This window comes from Chiloscyllium punctatum, chromosome 21 (assembly GCF_047496795.1).
Source record: "Chiloscyllium punctatum isolate Juve2018m chromosome 21, sChiPun1.3, whole genome shotgun sequence".
NCBI classification, from domain to species: Eukaryota; Metazoa; Chordata; class Chondrichthyes; order Orectolobiformes; family Hemiscylliidae; genus Chiloscyllium; species Chiloscyllium punctatum.
The window spans coordinates 24,252,060-24,265,053 of NC_092759.1; positions in this window are offsets into that span (position 1 = coordinate 24,252,060).

The following is a 12,994-nucleotide window of genomic DNA, read 5'->3' on the forward strand; positions in this document are numbered from 1 at the left end:
AGAGACGGACTGAAACAGAGAGCCTGAAACAGAGGGCGAGAAACAGACGGGCTGAAACACAGGGGCTGAAACAGAGGGCGAGAAACAGAGGGGCTGAAACAGAGGGGCTGAAACAGAGGGGCTGAAACAGAGGGCGAGAAACAGAGCGTGAGAAACAGAGGGGCTGAAACAGAGGGGCTGAAACAGAGGGCGAGAAACAGAGGGGCTGAAACAGAGGGCGAGAAACAGAGGGGCTGAAACAGCGGGGCTGAAACAGAGGGGCTGAAACAGAGGGCAAGAAACAGAGGGGCTGATTCAGAGGGGCTGAATTAGAGGGGCTGAAACAGAGGGGCTGAAACAGACGGCGAGAAACAGTGGTGCTGAAACAGCGGGCGAGAAACAGAGGGCGAGAAACAGAGTGGCTGAAACAGAGGGGCTGAAAGAGACGGACTGAAACAGAGAGCCTGAAACAGAGGGCGAGAAACAGACGGGCTGAAACAGAGGGGCTGAAACAGAGGGCGAGAAACAGAGGGGCTGAAACAGAGGGGCTGAAACAGAGGGGCTGAAACAGAGGGCGAGAAACAGAGCGTGAGAAACAGAGGGGCTGAAACAGAGGGGCTGAAACAGAGGGGCTTAATCAGAGGGGCTGAAACAGAGGGGCTGAATCAGAGGGGCTGAAACAGAGTGCGAGAAACAGAGGGGCTGAAACAGAGGGCGAGAAACAGAGGGGCTGAAACAGAGGGGCTGAAACAGAGGTGCTGAAACAGAGGGGCTGAAAGAAAGGGCGAGAGACAGAGGGGCTAAAACAGAGGGCGAGAAACAGAGGGGCTGAAACAGAGGGCGAGAAACAGAGGGGCTGAAACAGAGGGGCTGAAACAGATGGCGAGAAACAGAGGGGCTGAAACAGAGGGCGAGAAACAGAGGGCGAGAAACAGAGGGACTGAAACAGAGGGGCTGAAACAGAGGGGCTGAAACAGAGGGCGATAAACAGAGGGGCTGAAACAGAGGGCGAGAAACAGAGGGGCTGAAACAGAGGTTGAGAAACAGAGGGGCTGACACAGAGGGGCTGAAACAGAGGGGCTGAAACTGAGGGGCTGAATCAGAGCGCGAGAAACAGAGGGGCTGAAACAGAGTGCGAGAAACAGAGGGGCTGTAACAGAGGGCGAGAAACAGAGGGGCTGAAACAGGGCGAGAAACAGAGGGGTGAATCAGAGGGGCTGAAACAGAGGGCGAGAAACAGAGGGGCTGAAACAGAGGGCGAGAAACAGAGGGGCTGAAACAGAGGTGCTGAAACATGGGGTGAGAAACAGAGGGGCTGAAACAGAGGGCGAGAAAGAGAGGGGCTGAAACAGAGGGGCTGAAACAGACGGGCTGAATCAGAGGGGCTGATTCAGAGGTGCTGAAACAGAGGGGCTGAATCAGCGGGGCTGAAACAGAGGGCGAGAAACAGAGGGGCTGGAACAGAGGGGCTGAAACAGAGGGGCTGAAACAGAGGGCGAGAAACACAGGGGCTGAAACAGAGGGGCTGAATCAGAGGGGCTGAAACAGAGGGGCTGAAACAGAGGCTAGAAACAGAGGGGCTGAAACAGAGGGGCTGAAACAGAGGGGCTGAAACAGAGGGGCTGAAACAGAGGGCGAGAAACAGACGGGCTGAAACAGAGGGTGAGAAGCAGAGGGGCTGAAACAGAGGGGCTGAAACAGAAGGGCTGAAACAGAGGGGCTGAAACAGAGGGCGAGAAACAGAGGCGCTGAATCAGAGGGTCTGAATCAGAGGGGCTGAAACAGAGGGGCTGAAACAGAGGGCGAGAAACAGAGGGGCTGAAACAGCGGGCGAGAAACAGAGGGCGAGAAACAGAGGGGCTGAAACACAGGGGCTGAAACAGACGGGCTGAAACAGAGAGCCTGAAACAGAGGGCGAGAAACAGAGGGGCTGAAACAGAGGGTGAAAAACAGAGGGGCCGAAACAGAGGGCAAGAAACAGAGGGGGAGAAACCGAGGGCGAGAAACAGAGGGGCTGAAACAGAGGGGCTGAATCAGAGGGGCTGAAACAGAGGGGCTGAAACAGAGGGCAAGAAACAGAGGGGCTGAAACAGAGGGCGAGAAACAGAGGGGCTGAAACAGAGGGGATGAAACAGAGGGGCTGAAACATAGGGCGAGAAACAGAGGGGCTGAAACAGAGGGCGAGAAACAGAGGGGCTGAAACATAGGGCGAAAAACAGAGGGGCCGAAACAGAGGGCAAGAAACAGAGGGGGAGAAACTGAGGGCGAGAAACAGAGGGGCTGAAACAGAGGGGCTGAATCAGAGGGGCTGAAACAGAGGGGCTGAAACAGAGGGCTAGAAACAGAGGGGCTGAAACAGAGGGCGAGAAACAGAGGGGCTGAAACAGAGGGGCTGAAACAGAGGGGCTGAAACATAGGGCGAGAAACAGAGGGGCTGAAACAGAGGGCGAGAAGCAGAGGGGCTGAAACAGAGGGGTTGAAACAAAAGGGCTGAAACAGAGGGGCTGAAACAGAGGGCGAGAAACAGAGGGGCTGAATCAGAGGGGCTGAATCAGAGGGGCTGAAACAGAGGGGCTGAAACAGAGGGCGAGAAACAGAGGGGCTGAAACAGCGGGCGAGAAACAGAGGGCGAGAAACAGAGGGGCTGAAACAGAGGGGCTGAAACAGATGGGCTGAAACAGAGAGCCTGAAACAGAGGGCGAGAAACAGAGGGGCTGAAACAGAGGGCGAAAAACAGAGGGGCTGAAACAGAGGGCGAGAAACAGAGGGGCTGAAACAGAGGGCGAGAAACAGAGGGGCTGAAACAGAGGGCGAGTAAGAGAGGGGCTGAAACAGAGGGGCTGAAACAGAGGGCGAGAAACAGAGGTGCTGAAACAGAGGGCGAGAAACAGAGGGGCTGAAACAGAGGGCGAGAAACAGAGGGGCTGAAACAGAGGTGCTGAATCAGAGGGTGAGAAAAGAGGGGCTGAAACAGAGGGCGAAAAACAGAGGGGCTGAAACAGAGGGCGAGAAACAGAGGGTGAGAAACAGAGGGGCTGAAACAGAGGGGCTGAAACAGAGGGTCTGAATCAGAGGGGCTGAAACAGAGGGGCTGAAACAGAGGGGCTGAAACAGAGGGGATGAATCAGAGGGGGTGATTCAGAGGTGCTGAAACAGAGGGGCTGAATAAGCGGGCCTGAAACAGAGGGCGAGAAACAGAGGGGCTGAAACAGAGGGGCTGAAACAGAGGGCGAGAAACAGAGGGGCTGAAACAGAGGGGCTGAATCAGTGGGGCTGAAACAGAGGGGCTGAAACAGCGGGCGAGAAACAGAGGGGCTGAAACAGAGGGGCTGAAACAGAGGGGCTGAAACAGAGGGCGAGAAACAGAAGGGCTGAAACAGAGGGCGAGAAACAGAGGGGCTGAATCAGAGGGGCTGAAACAGAGGTGCTGAAACAGAGGGCGAGAAACATAGGGGCTGAAACAGAGGGCGAGAAACAGAGGGCGAGAAACAGAGGGGCTGAAACAGAGGGGCTGAAAGAGACGGGCTGAAACAGAAAGCCTGAACCAGAGGGCGAGAAACAGAGGGGCTGAAACGGAGGGCGAAAAACAGAGGGGCTTAAACAGAGGGCGAGAAACAGAGGGTGAGAAACAGAGGGGCTGAAACAGAGGGGCTGAAACAGAGGGGCTGAATCAGAGGGGCTGAAACAGAGGGCGAGAAACAGAGGGGCTGAATCAGAGGGTCTGAATCAGAGGGGCTGAAACAGAGGGGCTGAAACAGAGGGCGAGAAACAGCGGGGCTGAAACAGCGGGCGAGAAACAGAGGGCGAGAAACAGAGGGGCTGAAACACAGGGGCTGAAACAGACGGGCTGAAACAGAGAGCCTGAAACAGAGGGCGAGAAACAGAGGGGCTGAAACAGAGGGTGAAAAACAGAGGGGCCGAAACAGAGGGCAAGAAACAGAGGGGGAGAAACCGAGGGCGAGAAACAGAGGGGCTGAAACAGAGGGGCTGAATCAGAGGGGCTGAAACAGAGGGGCTGAAACAGAGGGCTAGAAACAGAGGGGCTGAAACAGAGGGCGAGAAACAGAGGGGCTGAAACAGAGGGGCTGAAACAGAGGGGCTGAAACATAGGGCGAGAAACAGAGGGGCTGAAACAGAGGGCGAGAAACAGAGGGGCTGAAACATAGGGCGAAAAACTGAGGGGCCGAAACAGAGGGCAAGAAACAGAGGGGGAGAAACTGAGGGCGAGAAACAGAGGGGCTGAAACAGAGGGGCTGAATCAGAGGGGCTGAAACAGAGGGGCTGAAACAGAGGGCTAGAAACAGAGGGGCTGAAACAGAGGGCGAGAAACAGAGGGGCTGAAACAGAGGGGCTGAAACAGAGGGGCTGAAACATAGGGCGAGAAACAGAGGGGCTGAAACAGAGGGCGAGAAGCAGAGGGGCTGAAACAGAGGGGTTGAAACAAAAGGGCTGAAAAAGAGGGGCTGAAACAGAGGGCGAGAAACAGAGGGGCTGAATCAGAGGGGCTGAATCAGAGGGGCTGAAACAGAGGGGCTGAAACAGAGGGCGAGAAACTGAGGGGCTGAAACAGCGGGCGAGAAACAGAGGGCGAGAAACAGAGGGGCTGAAACAGAGGGGCTGAAACAGATGGGCTGAAACAGAGAGCCTGAAACAGAGGGCGAGAAACAGAGGGGCTGAAACAGAGGGCGAAAAACAGAGGGGCTGAAACAGAGGGCGAGAAACAGAGGGGCTGAAACAGAGGGCGAGAAACAGAGGGGCTGAAACAGAGGGCGAGTAAGAGAGGGGCTGAAACAGAGGGGCTGAAACAGAGGGCGAGAAACAGAGGTGCTGAAACAGAGGGCGAGAAACAGAGGGGCTGAAACAGAGGGCGAGAAACAGAGGGGCTGAAACAGAGGTGCTGAATCAGAGGGTGAGAAAAGAGGGGCTGAAACAGAGGGCGAAAAACAGAGGGGCTGAAACAGAGGGCGAGAAACAGAGGGTGAGAAACAGAGGGGCTGAAACAGAGGGGCTGAAACAGAGGGGCTGAATCAGAGGGGCTGAAACAGAGGGGCTGAAACAGAGGGGCTGAAACAGAGGGGATGAATCAGAGGGGGTGATTCAGTGGTGCTGAAACAGAGGGGCTGAATAAGCGGGCCTGAAACAGAGGGCGAGAAACAGAGGGGCTGAAACAGAGGGGCTGAAACAGAGGGCGAGAAACAGAGGGGCTGAAACAGAGGGGCTGAATCAGTGGGGCTGAAACAGAGGGGCTGAAACAGAGGGCGAGAAACAGAGGGGCTGAAACAGAGGGGCTGAAACAGAGGGGCTGAAACAGAGGGCGAGAAACAGAAGGGCTGAAACAGAGGGCGAGAAACAGAGGGGCTGAATCAGAGGGGCTGAAACAGAGGTGCTGAAACAGAGGGCGAGAAACATAGGGGCTGAAACAGAGGGCGAGAAACAGAGGGCGAGAAACAGAGGGGCTGAAACAGAGGGGCTGAAAGAGACGGGCTGAAACAGAGAGCCTGAACCAGAGGGCGAGAAACAGAGGGGCTGAAACGGAGGGCGAAAAACAGAGGGGCTGAAACAGAGGGCGAGAAACAGAGGGTGAGAAACAGAGGGGCTGAAACAGAGGGGCTGAAACAGAGGGGCTGAATCAGAGGGGCTGAAACAGAGGGGCTGAAACAGAGGGGCTGTAACAGAGGGGCTGAATCAGAGGGGCTGATTCAGAGGTGCTGAAACGGAGGGGCTGAATCAGGGGGGCTGAAACAGAGGGCGAGAAACAGACGGGCTGAAACAGAGGGGCTGAAACAGAGGGCGAGAAACAGAGGGGCTGAAACAGAGGGGCTGAAACAGAGGGGCTGAAACAGAGGGCGAGAAACAGAGGGGCTGAATCAGGGGGGCTGAATCAGAGGGCGAGAAACAGAGGGGCTGAAACAGAGGGGCTGAAACAGAGGGGCTGAAACAGAGGGCGAGAAACAGAGGGGCTGAAACAGAGGGCGAGAAACAGAGGGGCTGAAACAGCTGGGCTGAAACAGAGGGGCTGAAACAGAGGGCGAGAAACAGAGGGGCTGATTCAGAGGGGCTGAATTAGAGGGGCTGAAACAGAGGGGCTGAAACAGACGGCGAGAAACAGTGGTGCTGAAACAGCGGGCGAGAAACAGAGGGCGAGAAACAGAGTGGCTGAAACAGAGGGGCTGAAAGAGACGGACTGAAACAGAGAGCCTGAAACAGAGGGCGAGAAACAGACGGGCTGAAACAGAGGGGCTGAAACAGAGGGCGAGAAACAGAGGGGCTGAAACAGAGGGGCTGAAACAGAGGGGCTGAAACAGAGGGCGAGAAACAGAGCGTGAGAAACAGAGGGGCTGAAACAGAGGGGCTGAAACAGAGGGGCTTAATCAGAGGGGCTGAAACAGAGGGGCTGAATCAGAGGGGCTGAAACAGAGTGCGAGAAACAGAGGGGCTGAAACAGAGGGCGAGAAACAGAGGGGCTGAAACAGAGGGGCTGAAACAGAGGTGCTGAAACAGAGGGGCTGAAAGAAAGGGCGAGAAACAGAGGGGCTGAAACAGGGGGCGAGAAACAGAGGGGCTGAAACAGAGGGCGAGAAACAGAGGGGCTGAAACAGAGGGGCTGAAACAGATGGCGAGAAACAGAGGGGCTGAAACAGAGGGCGAGAAACAGAGGACGAGAAACAGAGGGACTGAAACAGAGGGGCTGAAACAGAGGGGCTGAAACAGAGGGCGATAAACAGAGGGGCTGAAACAGAGGGCGAGAAACAGAGGGGCTGAAACAGAGGTTGAGAAACAGAGGGGCTGACACAGAGGGGCTGAAACAGTGGGGCTGAAACAGAGGGGCTGAAACTGAGGGGCTGAATCAGAGGGCGAGAAACAGAGGGGCTGAAACAGAGTGCGAGAAACAGAGGGGCTGAAACAGAGGGCGAGAAACAGAGGGGCTGAAACAGGGCGAGAAACAGAGGGTCTGAATCAGAGGGGCTGAAACAGAGGGCGAGAAACAGTGGGGCTGAAACAGAGGGCGAGAAACAGAGGGGCTGAAACAGAGGTGCTGAAACATGGGGTGAGAAACAGAGGGGCTGAAACAGAGTGCGAGAAAGAGAGGGGCTGAAACAGAGGGGCTGAAACAGACGGGCTGAATCAGAGGGGCTGATTCAGAGGTGCTGAAACAGAGGGGCTGAATCAGCGGGGCTGAAACAGAGGGCGAGAAACAGAGGGGCTGATACAGAGGGCGAGAAACAGAGGGGCAGAAACAAAGGGCGAGAAACAGAGGGGCTGAAACAGAGGGGCTGAAACAGAGAGCGTTAAACTGAGGGGCTGAAACAAAGGTTGAGAAACAGAGGGGCTGAAACAGAGGGGCTGAAACAGAGGGCGAGAAACAGAGGGGCTGAAACAGCGGGCGAGAAACAGAGGGCGAGAAACAGAGGGGCTGAAACAGAGGGGCTGAAACAGATGGGCTGAAACAGAGAGCCTGAAACAGAGGGCGAGAAACAGAGGGGCTGAAACAGAGGGCGAAAGACAGAGGGGCTGAAACAGAGGGCGAGAAACAGAGGGGCTGAAACAGAGGGCGAGAAACAGAGGGGCTGAAACAGAGGGCGAGTAAGAGAGGGGCTGAAACAGAGGGGCTGAAACAGAGGGCGAGAAACAGCGGTGCTGAAACAGAGGGCGAGAAACAGAGGGGCTGAAACAGAGGGCGAGAAACAGAGGGGCTGAAACAGAGGTGCTGAATCAGAGGGTGAGAAAAGAGGGGCTGAAACAGAGGGCGAAAAACAGAGGGGCTGAAACAGAGGGCGAGAAACAGAGGGTGAGAAACAGAGGGGCTGAAACAGAGGGGCTGAAACAGAGGGGCTGAATCAGAGGGGCTGAAACAGAGGGGCTGAAACAGAGGGGCTGAAACAGAGGGGATGAATCAGAGGGGGTGATTCAGAGGTGCTGAAACAGAGGGGCTGAATAAGCGGGCCTGAAGCAGAGGGCGAGAAACAGAGGGGCTGAAACAGAGGGGCTGAAACAGAGGGCGAGAAACAGAGGGGCTGAAACAGAGGGGCTGAATCAGTGGGGCTGAAACAGAGGGGCTGAAACAGAGGGCGAGAAACAGAGGGGCTGAAACAGAGGGGCTGAAACAGAGGGGCTGAAACAGAGGGCGAGAAACAGAAGGGCTGAAACAGAGGGCGAGAAACAGAGGGGCTGAATCAGAGGGGCTGAAACAGAGGTGCTGAAACAGAGGGCGAGAAACATAGGGGCTGAAACAGAGGGCGAGAAACAGAGGCCGAGAAACAGAGGGGCTGAAACAGAGGGGCTGAAAGAGACGGGCTGAAACAGAGAGCCTGAACCAGAGGGCGAGAAACAGAGGGGCTGAAACGGAGGGCGAAAAACAGAGGGGCTGAAACAGAGGGCGAGAAACAGAGGGTGAGAAACAGAGGGGCTGAAACAGAGGGGCTGAAACAGAGGGGCTGAATCAGAGGGGCTGAAACAGAGGGGCTGAAACAGAGGGGCTGTAACAGAGGGGCTGAATCAGAGGGGCTGATTCAGAGGTGCTGAAACGGAGGGGCTGAATCAGGGGGGCTGAAACAGAGGGCGAGAAACAGACGGGCTGAAACAGAGGGGCTGAAACAGAGGGCGAGAAACAGAGGGGCTGAAACAGAGGGGCTGAAACAGAGGGGCTGAAACAGAGGGCGAGAAACAGAGGGGCTGAATCAGAGGGGCTGAATCAGAGGGCGAGAAACAGAGGGGCTGAAACAGAGGGGCTGAAACAGAGGGGCTGAAACAGAGGGCGAGAAACAGAGGGGCTGAAACAGAGGGCGAGAAACAGAGGGGCTGAAACAGCGGGGCTGAAACAGAGGGGCTGAAACAGAGGGCGAGAAACAGAGGGGCTGATTCAGAGGGGCTGAATTAGAGGGGCTGAAACAGAGGGGCTGAAACAGACGGCGAGAAACAGTGGTGCTGAAACAGCGGGCGAGAAACAGAGGGCGAGAAACAGAGTGGCTGAAACAGAGGGGCTGAAAGAGACGGACTGAAACAGAGAGCCTGAAACAGAGGGCGAGAAACAGACGGGCTGAAACAGAGGGGCTGAAACAGAGGGCGAGAAACAGAGGGGCTGAAACAGAGGGGCTGAAACAGAGGGGCTGAAACAGAGGGCGAGAAACAGAGCGTGAGAAACAGAGGGGCTGAAACAGAGGGGCTGAAACAGAGGGGCTTAATCAGAGGGGCTGAAACAGAGGGGCTGAATCAGAGGGGCTGAAACAAATTGCGAGAAACAGAGGGGCTGAAACAGAGGGCGAGAAACAGAGGGGCTGAAACAGAGGGGCTGAAACAGAGGTGCTGAAACAGAGGGGCTGAAAGAAAGGGCGAGAAACAGAGGGGCTGAAACAGAGGGCGAGAAACAGAGGGGCTGAAACAGAGGGCGAGAAACAGAGGGGCTGAAACAGAGGGCGAGAAACAGAGGGGCTGGAACAGAGGGGCTGAAACAGATGGCGAGAAACAGAGGGGCTGAAACAGAGGGCGAGAAACAGAGGACGAGAAACAGAGGGACTGAAACAGAGGGGCTGAAACAGAGGGGCTGAAACAGAGGGTGATAAACAGAGGGGCTGAAACAGAGGGCGAGAAACAGAGGGGCTGAAACAGAGGTTGAGAAACAGAGGGGCTGACACAGAGGGGCTGAAACAGTGGGGCTGAAACAGAGGGGCTGAAACTGAGGGGCTGAATCAGAGGGCGAGAAACAGAGGGGCTGAAACAGAGTGCGAGAAACAGAGGGGCTGAAACAGAGGGCGAGAAACAGAGGGGCTGAAACAGGGCGAGAAACAGAGGGGCTGAATCAGAGGGGCTGAAACAGAGGGCGAGAAACAGAGGGGCTGAAACAGAGGGCGAGAAACAGAGGGGCTGAATCAGAGGTGCTGAAACATGGGGTGAGAAACAGAGGGGCTGAAACAGAGGGCGAGAAAGAGAGGGGCTGAAACAGAGGGGCTGAAACAGACGGGCTGAATCAGAGGGGCTGATTCAGAGGTGCTGAAACAGAGGGGCTGAATCAGCGGGGCTGAAACAGAGGGCGAGAAACAGAGGGGCTGATACAGAGGGCGAGAAACAGAGGGGCAGAAACAAAGGGCGAGAAACAGAGGGGCTGAAACAGAGGGGCTGAAACAGAGAGCGTTAAACTGAGGGGCTGAAACAAAGGTTGAGAAACAGAGGGGCTGAAACAGAGGGGCTGAAACAGAGGGGCTAAATCAGAGGGGCTGAAACAGAGGGCGAGAAACAGAGGGGCTGAAACAGAGGGCGAGAAACAGAGGGCGAGAAACAGAGGGGCTGAAACAGAGGGCGAGAAACAGAGGGGCTGAAACAGAGGGGCTGAAACAGAAGGGCTGAAACAGAGGGGCTGAAACAGAGGGCGAGAAACAGAAGGGCTGAATCAGAGGGGCTGAATCAGAGGGGCTGAAACAGAATGGCTGGAACAGAGGGCGAGAAACAGAGGGGCTGAAACAGAGGGTGAGAAACAGAGGGGCTGAAACAGAGGGGCTGAAACAGAGGGGCTGAAACAGAGGGGCTGATGCAGAGGGCGAGAACAGAGGGGTTGAAACAGAGGGTGAGAAACAGAGGGGCTGAAACAGAGGGCGAGAAATAGAGGGCGAGAAACAGAGGGCGAGTAACAGAGGGACTGACACAGAGGGGCTGAAAAAGTGGTCTGAAACAGAGGGCGAGAAACAGAGGGGCTGAAACAGAGGGTGAGAAACAGAGGGGCTGAAACAGAGGGGCTGAAAAAGAGGGGCTGAAACAGAGGGCGAGAAACAGAGGGGCTGAATCAGAGGGGCTGAATCAGAGGGGCTGAAACAGAGGGGCTGAATCAGAGGGGCTGAAACAGAGGGCGAGACACAGAGGTGCTGAAACAGAGGGCGGGAAACAGAGGGGCTGAAGCAGAGGGCGAGAAACAGAGGGGCTGAAACAGAGGGGCTGAAACAGAGGGGCTGAAACAGAGGGGCTGAATCAGAGGGGCAGATTCAGAGGGGCTGAAACAGAGGGGCTGAATCAGCGGGGCTGAAACAGAGGGCGAGAAACAGAGGGGCTGATACAGAGGGCGAGAAACAGAGGCGCAGAAACAGAGGGAGAGAAACAGAGGGGCTGAAACAGAGGGGCTGAAACAGAGGGCGAGAAACAGAGGGGCTGAATCAGAGGGGCTGAATCAGAGGGGCTGAAACAGAGGGGCTGAAACAGCGGGCGAGAAACAGAGGGCGAGAAACAGAGGGGCTGAAACAGAGGGGCTGAAACAGACGGGCTGAAACAGAGAGCCTGAAACAGAGGGCGAGAAACAGAGGGGCTGAAACAGAGGGCGAAAAACAGATGGGCCGAAACAGAGGGCGAGAAACAGAGGGGGAGAAACAGAGGGCGAGAAACAGAGGGGCTGAAACATAGGGGCTGAAACAGAGGGGCTGAAACAGAGGTGCTGAATCAGTGGGGCTGTAACAGAGGGGCTGAATCAGAGGGGCTGAATCAGAGGGCGAGAAACAGAGGGGCTGAAACAGAGGGGCTGAAAAAGAGGGGCTGAAACAGAGGGCGAGAAACAGAGGGGCTGAATCAGAGGGGCTGAATCAGAGGGGCTGAAACAGAGGGGCTGAATCAGAGGGGCTGAAACAGAGTGCGAGAAACAGAGGGGCTGAAACATAGGGCGGGAAACAGAGGGACTGAAGCAGAGGGCGAGAAACAGAGGAGCTGAAACAGAGGGGCTGAAACAGAGGGGCTGAAACAGAGGGGCTGAATCAGAGTGGCTGATTCAGAGGGGCTGAAACAGAGGGGCTGAATCAGCGGGGCTGAAACAGAGGGCGAGAAACAGAGGGGCTGAAACAGAGGGTGAGAAACAGAGGGGCTGAAACAGAGGGGCTGAAACAGAGGGTGAGAAACAGAGGGGCTGAAACAGAGGGCGAAAAACAGAGGGGCTGAAACAGAGGGCGAGAAACAGAGGTTGAGAAACAGAGTGTCTGAATCAGAGGGGCTGAAACAGAGGGGCTGAAACAGAGGGGCTGAATCAGAGGGGCTGAAACAGAGGGCGAGAAACAGAGGGGCTGAATCAGAGGGGCTGAATCAGAGGGGCTGAAACAGAGGGGCTGAATCAGAGGGGCTGAAACAGAGGGCGAGACACAGAGGTGCTGAAACAGAGGGCGGGAAACAGAGGGGCTGAAGCAGAGGGCGAGAAACAGAGGGGCTGAAACAGAGGGGCTGAAACAGAGGGGCTGAAACAGAGGGGCTGAATCAGAGGGGCAGATTCAGAGGGGCTGAAACAGAGGGGCTGAATCAGCGGGGCTGAAACAGAGGGCGAGAAACAGAGGGGCTGATACAGAGGGCGAGAAACAGAGGCGCAGAAACAGAGGGAGAGAAACAGAGGGGCTGAAACAGAGGGGCTGAAACAGAGGGCGAGAAACAGAGGGGCTGAATCAGAGGGGCTGAATCAGAGGGGCTGAAACAGAGGGGCTGAAACAGCGGGCGAGAAACAGAGGGCGAGAAACAGAGGGGCTGAAACAGAGGGGCTGAAACAGACGGGCTGAAACAGAGAGCCTGAAACAGAGGGCGAGAAACAGAGGGGCTGAAACAGAGGGCGAAAAACAGATGGGCCGAAACAGAGGGCGAGAAACAGAGGGGGAGAAACAGAGGGCGAGAAACAGAGGGGCTGAAACATAGGGGCTGAAACAGAGGGGCTGAAACAGAGGTGCTGAATCAGTGGGGCTGTAACAGAGGGGCTGAATCAGAGGGGCTGAATCAGAGGGCGAGAAACAGAGGGGCTGAAACAGAGGGGCTGAAAAAGAGGGGCTGAAACAGAGGGCGAGAAACAGAGGGGCTGAATCAGAGGGGCTGAATCAGAGGGGCTGAAACAGAGGGGCTGAATCAGAGGGGCTGAAACAGAGTGCGAGAAACAGAGGGGCTGAAACATAGGGCGGGAAACAGAGGGGCTGAAGCAGAGGGCGAGAAACAGAGGAGCTGAAACAGAGGGGCTGAAACAGAGGGGCTGAAACAGAGGGGCTGAATCAGAGTGGCTGATTCAGAGGGGCTGAAA